The following is a 16,114-nucleotide window of genomic DNA, read 5'->3' on the forward strand; positions in this document are numbered from 1 at the left end:
GCTCCTTTATGCCATTTACCAAGGGTCTATATTAAGCTTAGGACTTGCAGACCTGTTGTGAATTTGATGCTTTTTAATCAGCAAAACTGCAGGCTACTTTGTGAATCCACCAAGACAGGCAGAGTCAAACAAGAGGGAGCAGCGAGGCAGCTGTTCTTCTCTAGTCTTGGCCTTGACTATGCAGGCCTGACCAACGCCAAATGGAGAGCATGGGCCTGATGATGGAGACATGGCACTCTCCAGTCTGGTCCAACTCCGTGGCTTTAACTCTGCAGAACAACTATCTTTCCCCCTCCCAGCAGGTCTAGCATAGCATCTGGCCTCGGCCACCCTCATTGTCCCCATCCTCCCAACCTTTCACCTCTACCCTCAAACTCTTCCTTCTCACCTCTTCACACTCGTGGTTCATCTTCCTATTTCCTGTTTCCATTTAGCTTCCACAGGCCTAACACTTAATCCTGTTTCTCAGAGCTAAAGTCTGGCTTTTCTCCTTAGTCACAATTTATGCTTCTGATTATGGTGCCTTTGGTCTTAACTGGGCAAACATCTTGTCTACTCCAGCCCAGCTCCCAAGATCACACCTGGCAAGGGTGACCTGAGCACGGAACTCAGCCTGGATGGTTTCTATTACCTTCTCTACAGAGGTCGTGCGGGTCATGATGTTTACGTTCCCAACACACATTCCTCCCCCAAATGACATGCCTAAGCTAGTGGTTCCTCTGCCCTGGCTTCACCTTAGAAAAAGAATCACTTGGAATGCTTTTTAAAAAAACCTCTGTCTGGGTTTGCTGCAAATTATCTTTCTAAAAGTTTCAGGAATGATTCTAGAGCCCTGGTGGTGCAGTAGTTAAGAGCTCAGCTGCTAACCAAGAGGTCAGCAGTTCAAATCCAGCAGCCACTCCTTGGAAACCCTATGGGGCAGTTCTACTCTGCCCTGTAAAGTTGGAATCAACTCGATGGCAATGAAGGATGATTCTAATGGGAAGCCGGGATTGACAGCCACTGGTCTGAACCACTATGTTCATCTCGTTTTCAATGCAAGGGAATGGGCCTAAGACGAAATCCGGAGCAAGAGACATGATGGGGAGCTGGGAGACTTCTGCTTCAGGATATACCACTTCCAGATGGAAGACAGGGAACTGCTGCTGCCATCTTGCAAAGAGGGGAACCCACCTGTGGGCAAAGCTGACACGCATGGAGGACGGTAGAGTAGAATAAGACAGAAAGAACCTGGGACCGACCACGTTCTTGAACCAGTGAATCATGTAACCGAGAAACCAACCTTGCCTGTGGTCTTCTAATTTAATGAAATAAAATATTTCTTTATTGTTTAAGTCAGAGGTCAGCACTGTTTTTTTTCTTCAGAGGGCCAACGAGTACATATCTTAGGCTTTGCAGGTCATGCAATCTCTGCTGCAACTACTCTGCCATTGTAGCATGGAGCAGCCGTAGGCAACACATACTTGAATAGGCACAGCTTTGCTCCAGTAAAACTTCACACACACACACAGGCAGTGGGTTGGATGTGGCTTGTGACTTGTAGTTTGTAGACCCCTGGTTTAAGTCATCTTGAGTCAGGGTGTTTTGTTACTTGCAGCCCATGGCACCTTAAATGATACAAGGATGGTTCCAACAGCTAAGGCTGCATTACCGAACTCCCCCATTCCCCAACCTCATATAACACATTTTCATTTGTCTACGATTCAAATCCCCCTTGACATCCCATCCAAAACCCAAAACCAAACTCAATGTCATCAAGTCAATTCCAACTCATAGCAACCCTGTAGGACAGAGTGGAACTGTCCCATAGGGTTTCCAAAGCTGTAATCTTTACAGAAGCAGGCTGCCACAACATTTTTCTCCTGTGGAGCAGCTGATGGGCTCAAACCACCGACCTTTCGGTTAGCAACCAAGAGCTTAACCACTGTGCCACCACAGCTCCTGATGTCCCATAGGCACCTGGAACTCAACATATTCAAAACTGAACTCATCTTCCCCACATCCCTCCCAGGTCTGCTGCTCCTCCTACATTCCCCTTGTAGCACTGGAGCCATCAGTATGAGCTGGTCACACTAAAAACCTTTTTACCAGCTGCCGTTGAATATATTCCAACTCATGACAACCCCATGTATGTCAGAGTGGAACTGTGCTCCACAGGGTTTTCAATGGCTGATGTTTTAGAAGTAGATCTCCAGGCCTTTCTTTGGTGGTGTCTCTGAGTGGACTTGAACCTCCACCAAACTTCCAGTTAGCTGCTGAGAACTTAACCATTTATACCACCCAGGGACTCCCTGAGTCCTTTTATTGCCTTGTTTATCATAATTCAACCAGCTACCATGTACCTTCAGTTCTACCTGTACAGTATCTCTCAACTCCTCCAGCCACCCAAAAACACTTACTATACTCCAGCAGGGGTAGATTATTCAATAAGCAAGGTAAGCACCGGCTTACTTGTGCTTTCTACCTAAGCATTAGTGAACAATTTCACATTTTTTTCACCACGTCAAAGATTCTGCTTCTAGACATGGTTGGCATCTGTATATGGCATCTCTCTCCCAACCCTACAGCACCTTCCTACAGAATCAAAGCCTCTCTTCAAATTTACAATCCTTGACAGAGGCGGATGACTCAGGAAGCCAGATAAGCACAGGCTTTCTTGTGCTTACTTACTAATCTGTAGTGACCAATTTCACAAGGGTTTCACTTTGATGTGGCATGGTGAAACCCAGTGAAATTGGTCACTACAGATTAGTAAGTAAGCACAAGTAAGCTCATGCTTACCTTGTTTATTGGGTACTCTGCCCCTGTATTCCAGGCACAATGCCCAGAACTAAGACTATAACAATGAACAAAGTAGCTGCCTCACAGAGTTCAAGATATGATTCTTGATTTATAATTGATAATACCTGGTACCTGCAGTGACTGAGAACCTCCTATGTGTCAGCCTCTGCACCAGGCACCATGCAAGCGAGAGCCCTGATCCTCAAGTCAACCCTGACTGCACATTTTTATCTCTTATTCATAGATATAGAAACTGAGGTTAAGAAAAACCGAATCACTTGCCTGCGGTCACACAGCTAGTGGTGGCAGCACCAGAACAGGAAGCAGCTCTGTCCCCACAGCCAGGTCCTCGCAGTCTCTGCTTGTTCCTCCTGCACAGAGATGTTGTTGCACAAAATGCCATTTTGAGAATTCTCCATCAATGGGTACCCAGGATGACACCTGGATCTCACTTTGGCAGAAAGCCCATGACAAATGTCTCATCAGCACAAGGGCTGTGCAATTAGGCACAGTCTATTACTACCCCATGTTGGAAATCAGCACTCTCTGCTCCCTGCCAAAGAAGACTGCCACCTGTGCCCAGGCAGGGCTTTCTCTCAGCCCAAACTATAGGGGATCAGGGTGGGAGGTCTCAGCCAGAGAAGCAGAGCAGCTAGATGCTCTTTCCAAAGCTGTGCATGGTCAGGTAAATGTGATCTAAGCAGGGCAAAAGACTCCTCTGTTCTGCCATCTTCCTCCTCATACTGTTCTTGCCACTTCATAAGTAGGAGGGTGAAGGAGGAATGGAGCCCTAGTGTTGGACTAACCTGAGTTCAAATCCTGCCATGGCCTCAGTTACTAAACTTTCCCTTGCCTCTGCTGACTCGCTTCTCAATTGTGATAATGCTTCCTACCTTCCAGGCTTACCCTGTGGCTGGAAGATGAGGGTTGTGCAAGAAGGAGGGCAATGTGTGAGCTATCTTCTCTGCTGTAGCAATACCAAGCTTCCAACTGAGGGCTCATGGTGGCCCCTTTAGGCGAGGCTGACAGGGGAGGGAAGAGTCTCTGGGTGGTGCAAATCGTTAAGTGCTTGTCTACTAACCAAAAGGTTGGCAGTTCAAACCCGCCCTGAAGCACCTCAGAAGAAAGGCCTGGTGATCTGCTTCCAAAAGGTCAAAAAAGGTCACAGCCTTGAAAACCCTACGGAGCAATTCTACTCTGCACACATGGGGTCGCCAAGAGTTCGAACTGACTCCACAGTAACAGATTGTGGTAATGGTAGGAGACGGTATCCTGAGAGGCTCTTAGTGGCTCAGGAATCTCAGCCCAACACAGATGGAGCTTGGCCCTTCTCAGGGCTGCTGCCTCCTCTACTCAGAGCTGGCTCCTGATCTGCTCCGGAGGAAAATCCCTCATTAATAACAAACAGCTATCATTTACTCTGTTCCAAAGAGTGTGTTAGATGTTTCATGTGCATACTGAATTTAACTATCATTACCCTAGGAGGGAGGTATCCCTACTGTACAGGTAAAGAAACTGAAGCTCAGAGAGATTAAATAACAACCCAGAGGCCCCTAGCTGTTGGAGTCAGGACCTGAACCCAGTCTTTTGGGCTCCAGAGTTTAAGCACCTACCCATGCTCCCACTCTGCTTCCCATCTTCAAACTCTGTCCTATTACTCTCTGATGACAGTACTCTTAGTACTGATGAATAGTCCTTGTTTTATGCCATGTGTCTCACCAACGTACTTACTTCACCAGGTTCCTCAAGTTTGGGGCTCTCCCTTATTCTTGTCAGCTGTCTGCTCCCCGCAACCGAGACCCCACCCAGCCAGGTAATGGAGCAACAGCCAGTGCTCCTACCTGCCTGATTAGAAATGAAAAGAGTGCCTATTTATAGAGGGCCAACTAATAGCCAAGAAACCCTGGTGGCACAGTGGTTAAGAGCTACGGCTGCTAACCAAAAGGTCAGCAGTTTGAATCCACCATGTGCTCTTGGAAACTATATGGGGTAGTTCTACTCTGTCCTGTGGGGTTGCTATGAGTTGCAATCGACTCAACGGCAACAGGTTTGGGCTTTTTTTTTTTTTTTGTGCTTAGCACTTCAATGCAATTTATTTAAGCTATACAATTATACAATTTTTTATACAATAACACTGAAGTTGGCATTATTAAGCCAGTTTCAGATGATAAAACCAAGGCTCAGAAAATGACAGCTATCAAGTGCATAGGTAGAATTCAAAGACAAGAATCTTATCACAGTGTCTGTGGTTTTTCCCCCATTCCAAGTGCTTTTATCCCCCAAGCCAATCCCCTTTGATTCATCTTCCCTCTGTCTCTCTCTTCCCCCTCCTCTCTCTTCTTCCCTCTCTTCCTTTCTGGCTCCCCTTCAGTAGCTGGGGCTGCTCTCCAGTTGCCAGCATCTCTGGATCTAGTCTGTCCTACTGTCCAGAGATCACAGAGAGCACTGAGTTCCCAACACTTGGGACTGGCTGCCTAGCAACAAACCCTACTTCCAGAAACCCTTCCATAGCCCTCAGTTCCTTCCTCAGGCTGTGTATAGTAGGCTTTTGGTCACATCTGTGACCCTTCAAAGATATCCATTTTATCCAATGTTAAAATCATTGGCTGCTGGAACCAGGAACTCTGAATGGGCATTTTCCCAGACTGACCTTACAGAAAAAGCTGGCAAGGAAAGGCTTAGGGTCAGACTGAACTAGAATTTCCAGGACCAGGGACTTATTTAACAAATGTTCATTGGCTATTCAGACTCTACCCATCCCACACAATTTGTAGCTCTCCCCAGGATCATACGTCTAAGGGTTTGTTGATATTGTGCCCTCTGTCTAGGCCCACCCCAATATCATCACGCCCCAACTTTTTTTCTTGGCAAACTACCACTGTTGAGACTTCATTCTTTGAGAAATGTTGTCTGACTTCTACCCCACCCCCATTCCAGGTTTGAGTCCATTTTGTGCTACCTTATACCAGGTACTAATTTCCGTCTACTACTCATCAGACACGACTGGCATTTTTTTATGTACATGGCTGTCTCTCCTCTTAGCCTGTAAGTTCTGTAAGGGCAAGAACTGTGCATTCCACAGATCCTAGCACAGTATATGGGACACAGTGAACACTCTGAGGAGAGGAATTCAAGAGAGGAGAAGAGAGAGGTGGGATAGATAGAGGAAGAAGAGGGGGAGAGGAAAGGAAGGCAGAAAGAAAAACAGAGGAAAGAGGAAGAAAGGCAGGGAAGAGGGAAAGGAAAAGGGAAGGCAGGAGGACAAGGAAAGTAAAGGAGAAGAAAGAATAGAAGGCAATTACCTGGGATAGGTCGTGGGAGTGGACACAGAGATGAACAAGACAGAGCCCCTATTCTAAGGGAGCTCACAGTCTAATCAGGGAGACAAAACCAGTAAGTGATGAAGAGACTTTGGAGATCAGGCAGGGCAGTGCTATGAGCTACAATACACCAGCCAGAAATTCCAATTTGAGACACTATACCCATGCATGGTAAGATCTGGTTTTAAATCCAGTTGACGGTAGTCCTGGCAGCAACTTCTTCTGGATTTGGTGACAGTGACAGAATTAGAGCCGGTGAAAGATGGCTTGAGTAGACAGTCTTCTTCAAGATAATTTTGCCCCAAAAGCCTGAAATACCTAATGTGTACCGCTGAGCACAGGTCTTGGTACACAGTTGGTGTTTATTTATGGAATAAATAGATAAAGGCATGAATAAATTATTAAGGAGCACATGATCTTATCCTTATAGCATCTTGTAGGCACATAATACGATTGTTGAATGATTAAATGAGTGAGTACAGTATAATTGCTGATACCTGCCCCAATGCCTGACACATAGTAGATGCCCAGTAAATGTGTGTTGAATTAACACAATTCAACAGGATTTCTATATGGTATTTTAATGGCGGACACATGACATTATGCATTTGTCAAAACCCATAGGACTATACAACACAGAGTGAACCCTAATGTAAAATATGGACTTCAGGTAATAACAACGTATCAGTATTAGTTCATCAACTGTTACAAATGTATACAAATATAAGATATTACTATTAGGAGAAACAGTGTGCAGAGGGGAGAAAGGTAGGTAAGAATTCTCTGTACTTTTTGCACAATTTTTCTGTAAACCTAAAGCTGCTCTAAAGAATAGTCTATTACTAAATGGGTACACCAGCTCAGGGGCAGGGATGAGCATGCAGGAGGGATCAGGAAAGGTGGTACAGGGAAGCCAAGGTTGAGAGGAGGAGAGTATTTAACAACATGTCTGAGGTTGGCAAACAATGTCACAAAACAATATGTTAATTGTTTAAAAAAACTAATTTGCTCTGTAAGCCTTCACCTAAAGTAAAATAAAAAGAAAAAAACGTATCTATGAAAAAAAAAGTTCAATAGAACCTCCGATATCATCTCAAATCGCCATTCAAGCTCTCCACCACTGCCTGGGTCTGAAATCAAATAGAGGAATCTTTTTTTACACATTCTCAACAAGCTCATTTTTACTACTTTGTACACACACTAGAAAGGTCTCAGGTTCCCTTGGGTTAATTGACTCTGAGTTTGAAGCCTGCTATATAGTTGTTTTGTCTCTCTAAAGATAAAAACATCTTTCAAAGTATCTGTGTCAATTTATCTTTGTATACATATTAGTACTAGTTTCATTTGACCTTCGATTCCTATTTAAATCCTTATTAATCTCTTTTCTGGAATCCAAAGGTGTTAATTGTTTTCATAATCACTTCCAGTTTCCAAACCCACACTGACATCTCATTTTCCTCCAGACTTTTTCTAGTCTTCCCTGAGAAACTCCCAGCAGTACTGTGTTGTCAAATACCTATGCGGATGACTCAGGGTAAGAGATGATGCATAAGAAAAGAGAAAAATTTTAGTTGTTTGAACTACCCCTTGGGGATTTGACTGGGAGATGGAGGTGCCATTTGAAAATATCATTCTAGGGAGATGCAATGTGCTACACTAGAAACGGCAAGGAATTTGGAGTTAGGAGACCTGCATTTAAATCTCCATCATAAACTAGCTGCATGACCTTGGGCTGGTCACTTAATCTCTCTGGGCCATAGTTTCTACATCTACAAAATGAATGGGTCAGATGTGATTACGTCTAAGGTCTCTCCCAGCTCTAATACTCTGAGATGCTAAAATGACTCAGGGCATTCTGATAGCCAAAAAACGAAGGGTGATTCAGGCTAGAAAATTCATATTTTATTTATTTTTAAATTATGGAATCATTCTTTCAGCCAGCTATAGAGGCCACATTTACTGCTGGAGCAAATGCCCATGGCTTCACAGCTATCACATTAGGTATTAAATTTAGAAAATAGAGGGAATAAAATTGGACTTTTGTGTTTATAGCCTTATTAACAACTTTCACCTCATCAGTATGTGGTGCACTGTCCAACCTCAGAAGGCTAGAAAATATTTAGCACAGGGAGAACAGAAGAAATTAACTTTTATTGCTTGTCTCCTATTAATTACTATTTATTGAGTGCTGACTATGAGTTAAATACTAGGCCAGAGAAATTTCTCATGTTATCTCATTTTCTACAACTGCGCCATGAGGTACTGATTTCCATTGCCATCAAGTTGATTCTGACTCATAGCGACCTGTAGGATAGAGTAGAACTGCTCCATAGGAGTTCCAAGGTTGTAATCGCTAGGGAAGCAGACTGCCACATCTTTCTCCGGCAGAGCACTTGGTGGGCTCTAATGCTGACCTTTCAGTTAGCAGCCAAGTGCTTAACCACTGTGCCACCAGGGTTCCTCACCATAAATGGCATTCTTTTCCCCATTTTATATATGAGAACTCTGAGGGCCAACAGGATGTGACATGTTGGAAGTCATATAACTAGTTAGGTAAGTTTGAACTCAGGTCTATCTGATTCTCAGACTGATATTTTCCCCACTGTATCACTTCTGGAATATTCCTACTAAGTAGAGAGTTACCCATCCAGTGGAGCTAATCAGGCAGCAATTAGGGGTGCTGTAAGGGGGCTGATTCTCTGGAAGTGAGGACTAGGTGGCTGGACTAGATGACCTCTGGGGTCCCTTTCAATCTGAGAGTCAAGTATTCTATGACCTTAGGCCGCCACAAGCAGAGTAATAAGCAGCAACTAAGACCCTCAGCGAAAGTGAAAAGTATGATCTCTTTTTATTTTTAATGTTTCCCACAGCTTTCTTTCTTCTGAGAATAACATCATTATCTCTCAAATTCAGGAAAATTCACACCTTCCTCTCCCCCAAATACTATCATTGTTTCTTTCTCCCAATGACCCAATAAAACCACAGAATTATTATTCTGCAGTAATATTTGTCCTGTATGATCCCAGGAGGTAGGATAAGGAAAATGAGATTTAATTCAGCAGTAGAGGAAATGTCCACTCATAATTCCAAGCAACATTAAACTGGGCTACTCTGCTTTATAATGATCTCTCTCCCTTTTACTGGACGTGTTCAAGAAAGTGCTTAAATACTACTTCTACATGAAACGAGGGCCACTAATAGCCTAAAATAACTCTTTCCTGTGCCTTTTTATAGCCATTCATCTCTGGCATTCTTGTAATGAGCATTGGACACATTTGCGCTTCCTCACTGGACAATAAGCTTAGGACAGAGACTATGTCAAATGAAACACTGTTTAACAGAATGCTTCCTGAGATCAGCTCATACCAACATCTTCACCATTATTAGTATTTAATCAAGAGAAATTCTAGCTATTTCTCCACCAAATGGACAATTTCATCTTAGACTAGGGCTTCTGCAAAGAGTTCCTCTCAGGGAAAGAGTATAGCAGGCCCTTTAAAGACCTGACAACCCTGCCTCTTCCAAAATGGCCTGATGTTGAGCTGATCCCCAGTGAGGGATAGGTAAGACAGCTTGATGTCAGGGAGTCTCTTGGGAAGAAAATGATGAGGACCCCTGCTAGTCTCCAAATGATGTCAACAAGCAAAAGCAAGTGTTGCAAAAGTGAAGTTAGCATAAGGAAAAATAAAATTTGCACTAGTGACCTGAGCTCAAATCCATACCTACAGGTTTATGAGGAAAACTGTTTTGAACCAACATGTGGTGGTAGTCCCTCAGGCCTAGTCATCCTAGCATGGTTGTCGGGCATTCAGCCAAGGGCAGAGCCTGTGTGTGCAACCTAAACCAGCACTTAACCTCCATTCACTGTTCTGAAGATCATTCATAGGTTGACTAATTTAATTCTTAATAATAACCCTATGAATACTTATTATTATCACTGCCATCTTATGGATGAGGAAATTGAAGATCAGAGAGGTTAAGCAATCTGTCCAAGTTCCCATGGAGAGCAAGCGGCAGAACCAGGATGGAGCTCCAGGTATTCCAGATGAAAATCCAGGGAAGGAGGCTTCAAAAGGGGAATAAGGGAATTCCTATTAATGATAGGTGGAGGCCCAAGGGATTAAGTGGAAAAATAAGAAGGATGTGAGCACAAGTGCTCTTAGCTGGAAAAATGGGAAAAGCATGGAATGTGGTCAAAACACCAAACAGAGATGGGGCAAGAGGGCAACTTGTGTAGTCAGAGTGCAACTGACCCAAGCGAATGAAAGTCGGCAGGCAATTGTTGGAGTGGTTGCAGCGGAAAGACCAGAAAATCAGGTAAAACAAAAGGAAGGAGCAGGGGATCTGAAGGGACAACCAGGAACGATCTGGATCAATTGTAAGCAATCTGAAGTATTCAGTTGAAATTGAGGTGATGTGAACTCAGGAACCAAGACTGCCACTGCGCTTGAAAACACAAAAGGGACTGGGGACCAGGAGCATAGGACACTTGGTCTAAACTGTCTGCTTCTTCCTCTTATAAAGCACAGCTATTCCTAACAGTCTGGGAAAGACAACTTCCAAGAGGTTGGCAGAGGGTTCATCTTGCTGGAGAATTCAAGCTATTAGTTGTCCACTCTGAGGAACCTAGAGCGTTCTCATGGGCAGAACCCTTAATAATGCCCTCCCTCAGAAGCCAAGCCTCTAACCTTACAGCACCTAGATGCTCGAGGGTGTACCTGCCCTTGACTTTTCCCCAAAGCATCACTCTAAGGCTCCCCAAGACTTTAAGTGCCAAACAGATCCTGGTGCAAACCTCCAAGCTTAATCTGCTGGTGCAATTGCAACTGATATTTGAGAAGCTCATTCTTGATTCTTTGGAGGACAGAAATGCAAAACGGATGCCTTGGCGATGTTAGAGAGATTCAGGCAAGGCCTGCAGGAAGCCAAGGTCAAATCATCCCACTGGTTCTGATGGAGATTCAAGCGACCAGCCTTGTGTTTTGGGAGGGTGGACTTGGGTTTAAGTCCCAGATCTGCTTCCAGGAATTCAGACAAGCCTCTTCCCCACTGTGAGATTCAATAAGAGGATGGGACTAAGTGACCACTAAGGCCCCTGCCAGTTTGCCTATTTTCATTACTATTGATACCAGTGTGCTGAAACGCGTGACTCATGATATATTTGAAATACACTGACTTTTAATTTCTTCATAAAATGAAATGAGTTATTTCAAAAGCAAAATCCTTATCCTTTCTATACTGAAGTATTTATGAGTATAATGATATGGTATCTGGGATTTGCTTCAAAATTCTCTAGCAAATATTCTAGCCATGCCCCCTGCCCCAGTAAGGATAATAAAAATTAAAAAAAAAAAAATTATAATAGATAATATAAAATTGGCAAAATGTTGAGAGTTATTGTAACTGAGTCACGGGTAAATGCGAGTTTATTATACTATTTTTCCCACTCTAATGTATGCTTTAAAATACAATGAAAATTGAAAATAATAGAACAGGAAATAAACATATTCTGTAGTCTTTCCCTGTCCCTAGATTAAAACTCCATGACTTCCCTGCTTACTGCTAGCCAAGAGACAGTTCTACAGTATTTTTAAGTCACAAAAACAGTTTCAATTCAGAACTCAGAATGTCCAGTGTAAGATATAAATCAAAGCCTGACCATGATTTAGTGTCAGATCTTATGTTCTCAAATCTCACTGCTTTCGGATGGATACCCACAGCAGGCAAGGAGAGGGCAAGGTTAGGTGATACCTTACTGCTAGCCAAATATGATTTTACACCACTACTCCCAATCAAGGGTGGTACACGAGGAAGGAGGAGGCAGTACAGTTCTGAGCTGTACTGATCCTACAGCAACCTGGTTTTACAGTCTCTGGGCCTTGCAGGGAAACCCTGGTGGCATAGCAGTTAAGTGCTACGGCTGCTAACCAAGAGGTTAGCAGTTCAAACCTGCCAGGTGCTTCTTAGAAACTCTATGGGGCAGTTCTGTTCTGTCCTATAGCATAGCTATTAGTTGGAATTGACTTGACGGCAGCGGGTTTGGTTTTTTTTTTGGTTGGGCCTTGCAGATGTTTTAAGGTTGCCTTTTGCTTTAGTGGGAAAATTTTATCACTTTTTAGCACTGCCCAAAAGAAATATAATGCTACCCACAAATGACAATCACATATGCAATCTTAAATTTTCTAGCAACCATATTTTAAAAAGAAAAAAGGTAAAAAATTTTTAAAATAATATACTTCATTTAATCCAAGATAAATAAAATATAATTTCAACACATAATCACTATAAAAATACGAATGAAATATTTTACACTCTTTTCTTTCATACTAAGTCTTTGAAACCTAGAGCATATTTTATACTTTGAGCACATCCAATTTGGATACCACATTTCAGGTGCCCAATAGCCACATGTGGCTAGCAGCTACCATATTGGGACTGCAGAGCTTTAGAGGCTCCCTGCATTGGAGGCGTCTTGTTTCCAAGTCTCTTGGCCATATGCTGGAGTCTTCTGGGTGGTAGAATTGGTTAATCTGCTTGGTCGCTAACTGAAAGGTTAGAGGTTTGAGTATACGCAGAAGTGCCTCAAAAGAAAACTCTCCAGAGTTTCCAGCCACTGAAAACCTTATGGAACACAGGTCTACACTGACACGCGTGGGGTTGCCCTGAGTCAGTTGACTCCAGGCAACTGGGATTTGTTTTTGTTTTTGCCATACAAAGGGTGATCTGACCATACATTCCAGTTTGCCTGAAACAGTTCTGGGTTAGTTGTGTTGCTCTGGTTGTTTTGTTAATAAAATTGCTTAGTTATTAGTGTCCCCATTCACTTCCCAAAGAGTCCTTGTTTTGATAGTTAAATCATATGGTCACCCTGCCTGTGCCTCCCTCTTGTGGGTAGGAAATTGTGGCTCCTTCCTTGTCTTCAGAAATCCAGGCATACCCTGCAAGCTTCTGGCTTCTGAGTTCCCTCTGCCCCTCTAGATAGCCCCTCCAGACAGGACCTAGGGTAATGCCATCCCATCTCTCCTTCCTATGTGACTCATGGCTGGTCCTTCGGGAATACAGACAACTCTGATCAAAACAAATTCTGTAGTATGCTTTCCCTACTCCCCTACTGGAGAGGTTGTCAGGCCATTTCTCTAGATCAGGGGCTGGCAAACTACAGCCCAGAGAGCCATGAATGGCCCTTACATTTTTTTTAAAGACTGTAAAAATGAACAAACAAAGAAGAATATGTGACAGAGACCATATGTGTTCTGCAAAGCCGAATTTATTATCTGGTCCTTAACAAAAAAAAGAAAAAAAAAACTGCTAACCCCCACACTTGATCTTCCAGGGAGAAGGGGAGGTCAGACCTTAGTTCACTAAGCTCCCAACCACAGGACACAGAAGCAAGGCCATTCCCTCTAAGCTAGAGGTGGTGGAGGCAGATCCTTCACTTCTTAATAGGCTTGAGGTTGGGTGCCATCGTGGTTCAGTGGCGGATTTCTTGCCCTCCATGCAGGAGACTTGAGTGTGATTGGCAGCCAACGCATCTCTTGTGCAGCAACTACCCATCTGTCAGTGGAGGCTTGTGTGATACCATGATGTTGAATAGGTTTCAGTGGCGTTTCCAGACTAACATAGGCTAGGAAGAAAGGCCTAGCAATCTACTTCTGAAAATCAGCCAATGAAAAGCATATGTATGGATCACAACGTTCTGACTCTGTTGTGCATGGGGTAGCCATGAGTCAGGGACTGAATCAATGACAGATAAAGGCAACAACAAGGTTTGAGGTTCAAGGGTAGACAACCACCTCCAACCCTTTTTCCTTGTGGTCAGTGGGGATTCTACAAGAACATACTTCTAAAGGAAATCTCATCTACTCTTTCAACCTTAGGCCATTTCTGCCAAAACTCTACAAAATATAATTTGGCTCTTCAAAACTATTGTATCTTAGTATCTAGTCAAAGTTTCGATTTAAGCTCCAGTTGCTATATTACCATCATCATCATCATCAATACTATCATCATCATTCATAATCTGTTTCCCCTTAAAGTCTGTGCTTTTGTTGGGGGTAGAATCGCTTTTGCCTTATTTTTGAATCCCTGACAGCACTTGATACAGTGCCTTACACAGCACAGATTCATAACAAACACTGTTTGAATGAAAAAATTAATTCATACACTCAACACTTCAGCCTAAAAAAACTCAAAATTCTCTGAAGACAGCAGCATCTTTTACCTTCAACTGCATTTGCACACATCGTACCATTTGCCCGGCATAATCTCTGCCCCTTCCCTGCTCATCTACAAGCTTCCATGACCCAGTTCAAATTACACAATAATAAAATTAAAAAAAAAAATTTTTATTGTGCTTTAAGTCAAAGTTTACGAATCAAGTCAGTCTGTCATACAAAAATTTATATATACACTTTGCTATAAACTCCTAATTGCGCTCCCCCTAATGAGACAGCACACTGCTTCCCTCCACTCTCTATTTTAGTGTTCATTCGGCCAGCTTCTGACCCCTTCTACCCTCTCATTTCCTCTCCAGACAGGAGATGCCAACATAGTCTCAGGTGTCTACTTGATCCAAGAAGCTCATTCTTCACCAGTATCATTTTCTATCCCATTGTCCAGTCCAATTCCTATCTGCTGAGTTGGTTTGGGAATGGTTCCTTTCTTGTGCTAACAGAAGGTCTGGGGACCATGACCACCAGGGTGCTTCTAGTCTCAATCAGACCATTAAGTCTGGTCTTTTTACGAGAATTTGGGGTCTGCATCCTACTGCTCTCCTGCTCCCTCAGGGGTTCTCTGTTGTGTTCCCTGTCAGGGCAGTCATGGGTTGTAACCAGGTACCATCCAGTTCTTCTGGACTCAGGCTGATGTAGTCTCTGGTTATGTGCCCCTTTCTGTCTCATAGGCTCATAATTACCTTGTATCTTTGATGTTCTTCATTCTCATCTTTCATGATATCAGGGAAGTTTTCTGCCAACAAATCTTCAACGATTCTCTCTGTATTTTCTGTTATCCCTCCCTGTTCTGGTACTCCAATCATTCGTAGGTTATTTCTTTTGATAGAGTCCCACATGATTCTTAAGGTTTCTTAATTTTTTTTTTAATTCTTTTATCTGATTTTTCTTCAAATATATTGGTGCCAAGTGCTTTATGTTCAAGTTCACAAATTCTGCCTTCCACTTGCTCAATTCTGCTCCTCTGACTTTCTATTGAATTGAATTGTCTAATTCTGTAATTTTATTATTAATCTTCTAAATTTCTGATTACTGTCTGTCTATGGATTTTTCCAGCTTATTAAATTTTTTATTATGTTCCTGAATAACCTTTTTAATTTCTTCAGCTGCTTTATCTGTGTGTTCATTGGCTTGTTCTGTGTATTGCCTGATTTCCTTTCTGATGTCTTGAAGGGTTCTGTATATTAATCTTTTGTATTCTGCATCCGGTAATTCCAGGAAGGCATTTTCATCTAGAAGATCCCTTGATTCTTTGTGTGAGAGCTTGTTGAAGCGATCATGGTCTGTTTCTTTACGTGATTCGATATTGAGTGTTGTCTCTGAGCCACCTATAAGTTATTGTATTAGTTTATTTTATGTTTGCTTACTGTATCCTAGCTTCTTGCTTTGTTTTGTTTTGATATACCCAAATTGGTTGCTTGAGTGAGCTAGCTTGATTATGTTCGCCTTTGGAGCTCTGACATCCTGTCCTCAGATGGCTAGAGCTATTATCGGATATATCAGTCTAGGAGTCCATTCACTTTTCTTGTATGGATTCAGCTCAGGTGTCCAGGTAGCTGCTCATCAAGTGTTTGGTACAGGCTCTGTCCTATAGTCTTAGAGGGGCAGGGGTGATTTGTGTAGGTACCGGTAACTGGTTGCAGCAGGGGTCACACTCTGAACAAGGCAGGGGACTAAGAATCATCCCCCTAGTGTATCTGAGGAAAGTGCATCCCCCTTCCCTAGAGTGCACAGGTAGGTGGGTTCTACAGACAGATCATGGGCACCCAAAGTTTTTGGCTG

This window comes from Loxodonta africana, chromosome 3 (genome assembly GCF_030014295.1).
Source record: "Loxodonta africana isolate mLoxAfr1 chromosome 3, mLoxAfr1.hap2, whole genome shotgun sequence".
NCBI classification, from domain to species: domain Eukaryota; kingdom Metazoa; phylum Chordata; class Mammalia; order Proboscidea; family Elephantidae; genus Loxodonta; species Loxodonta africana.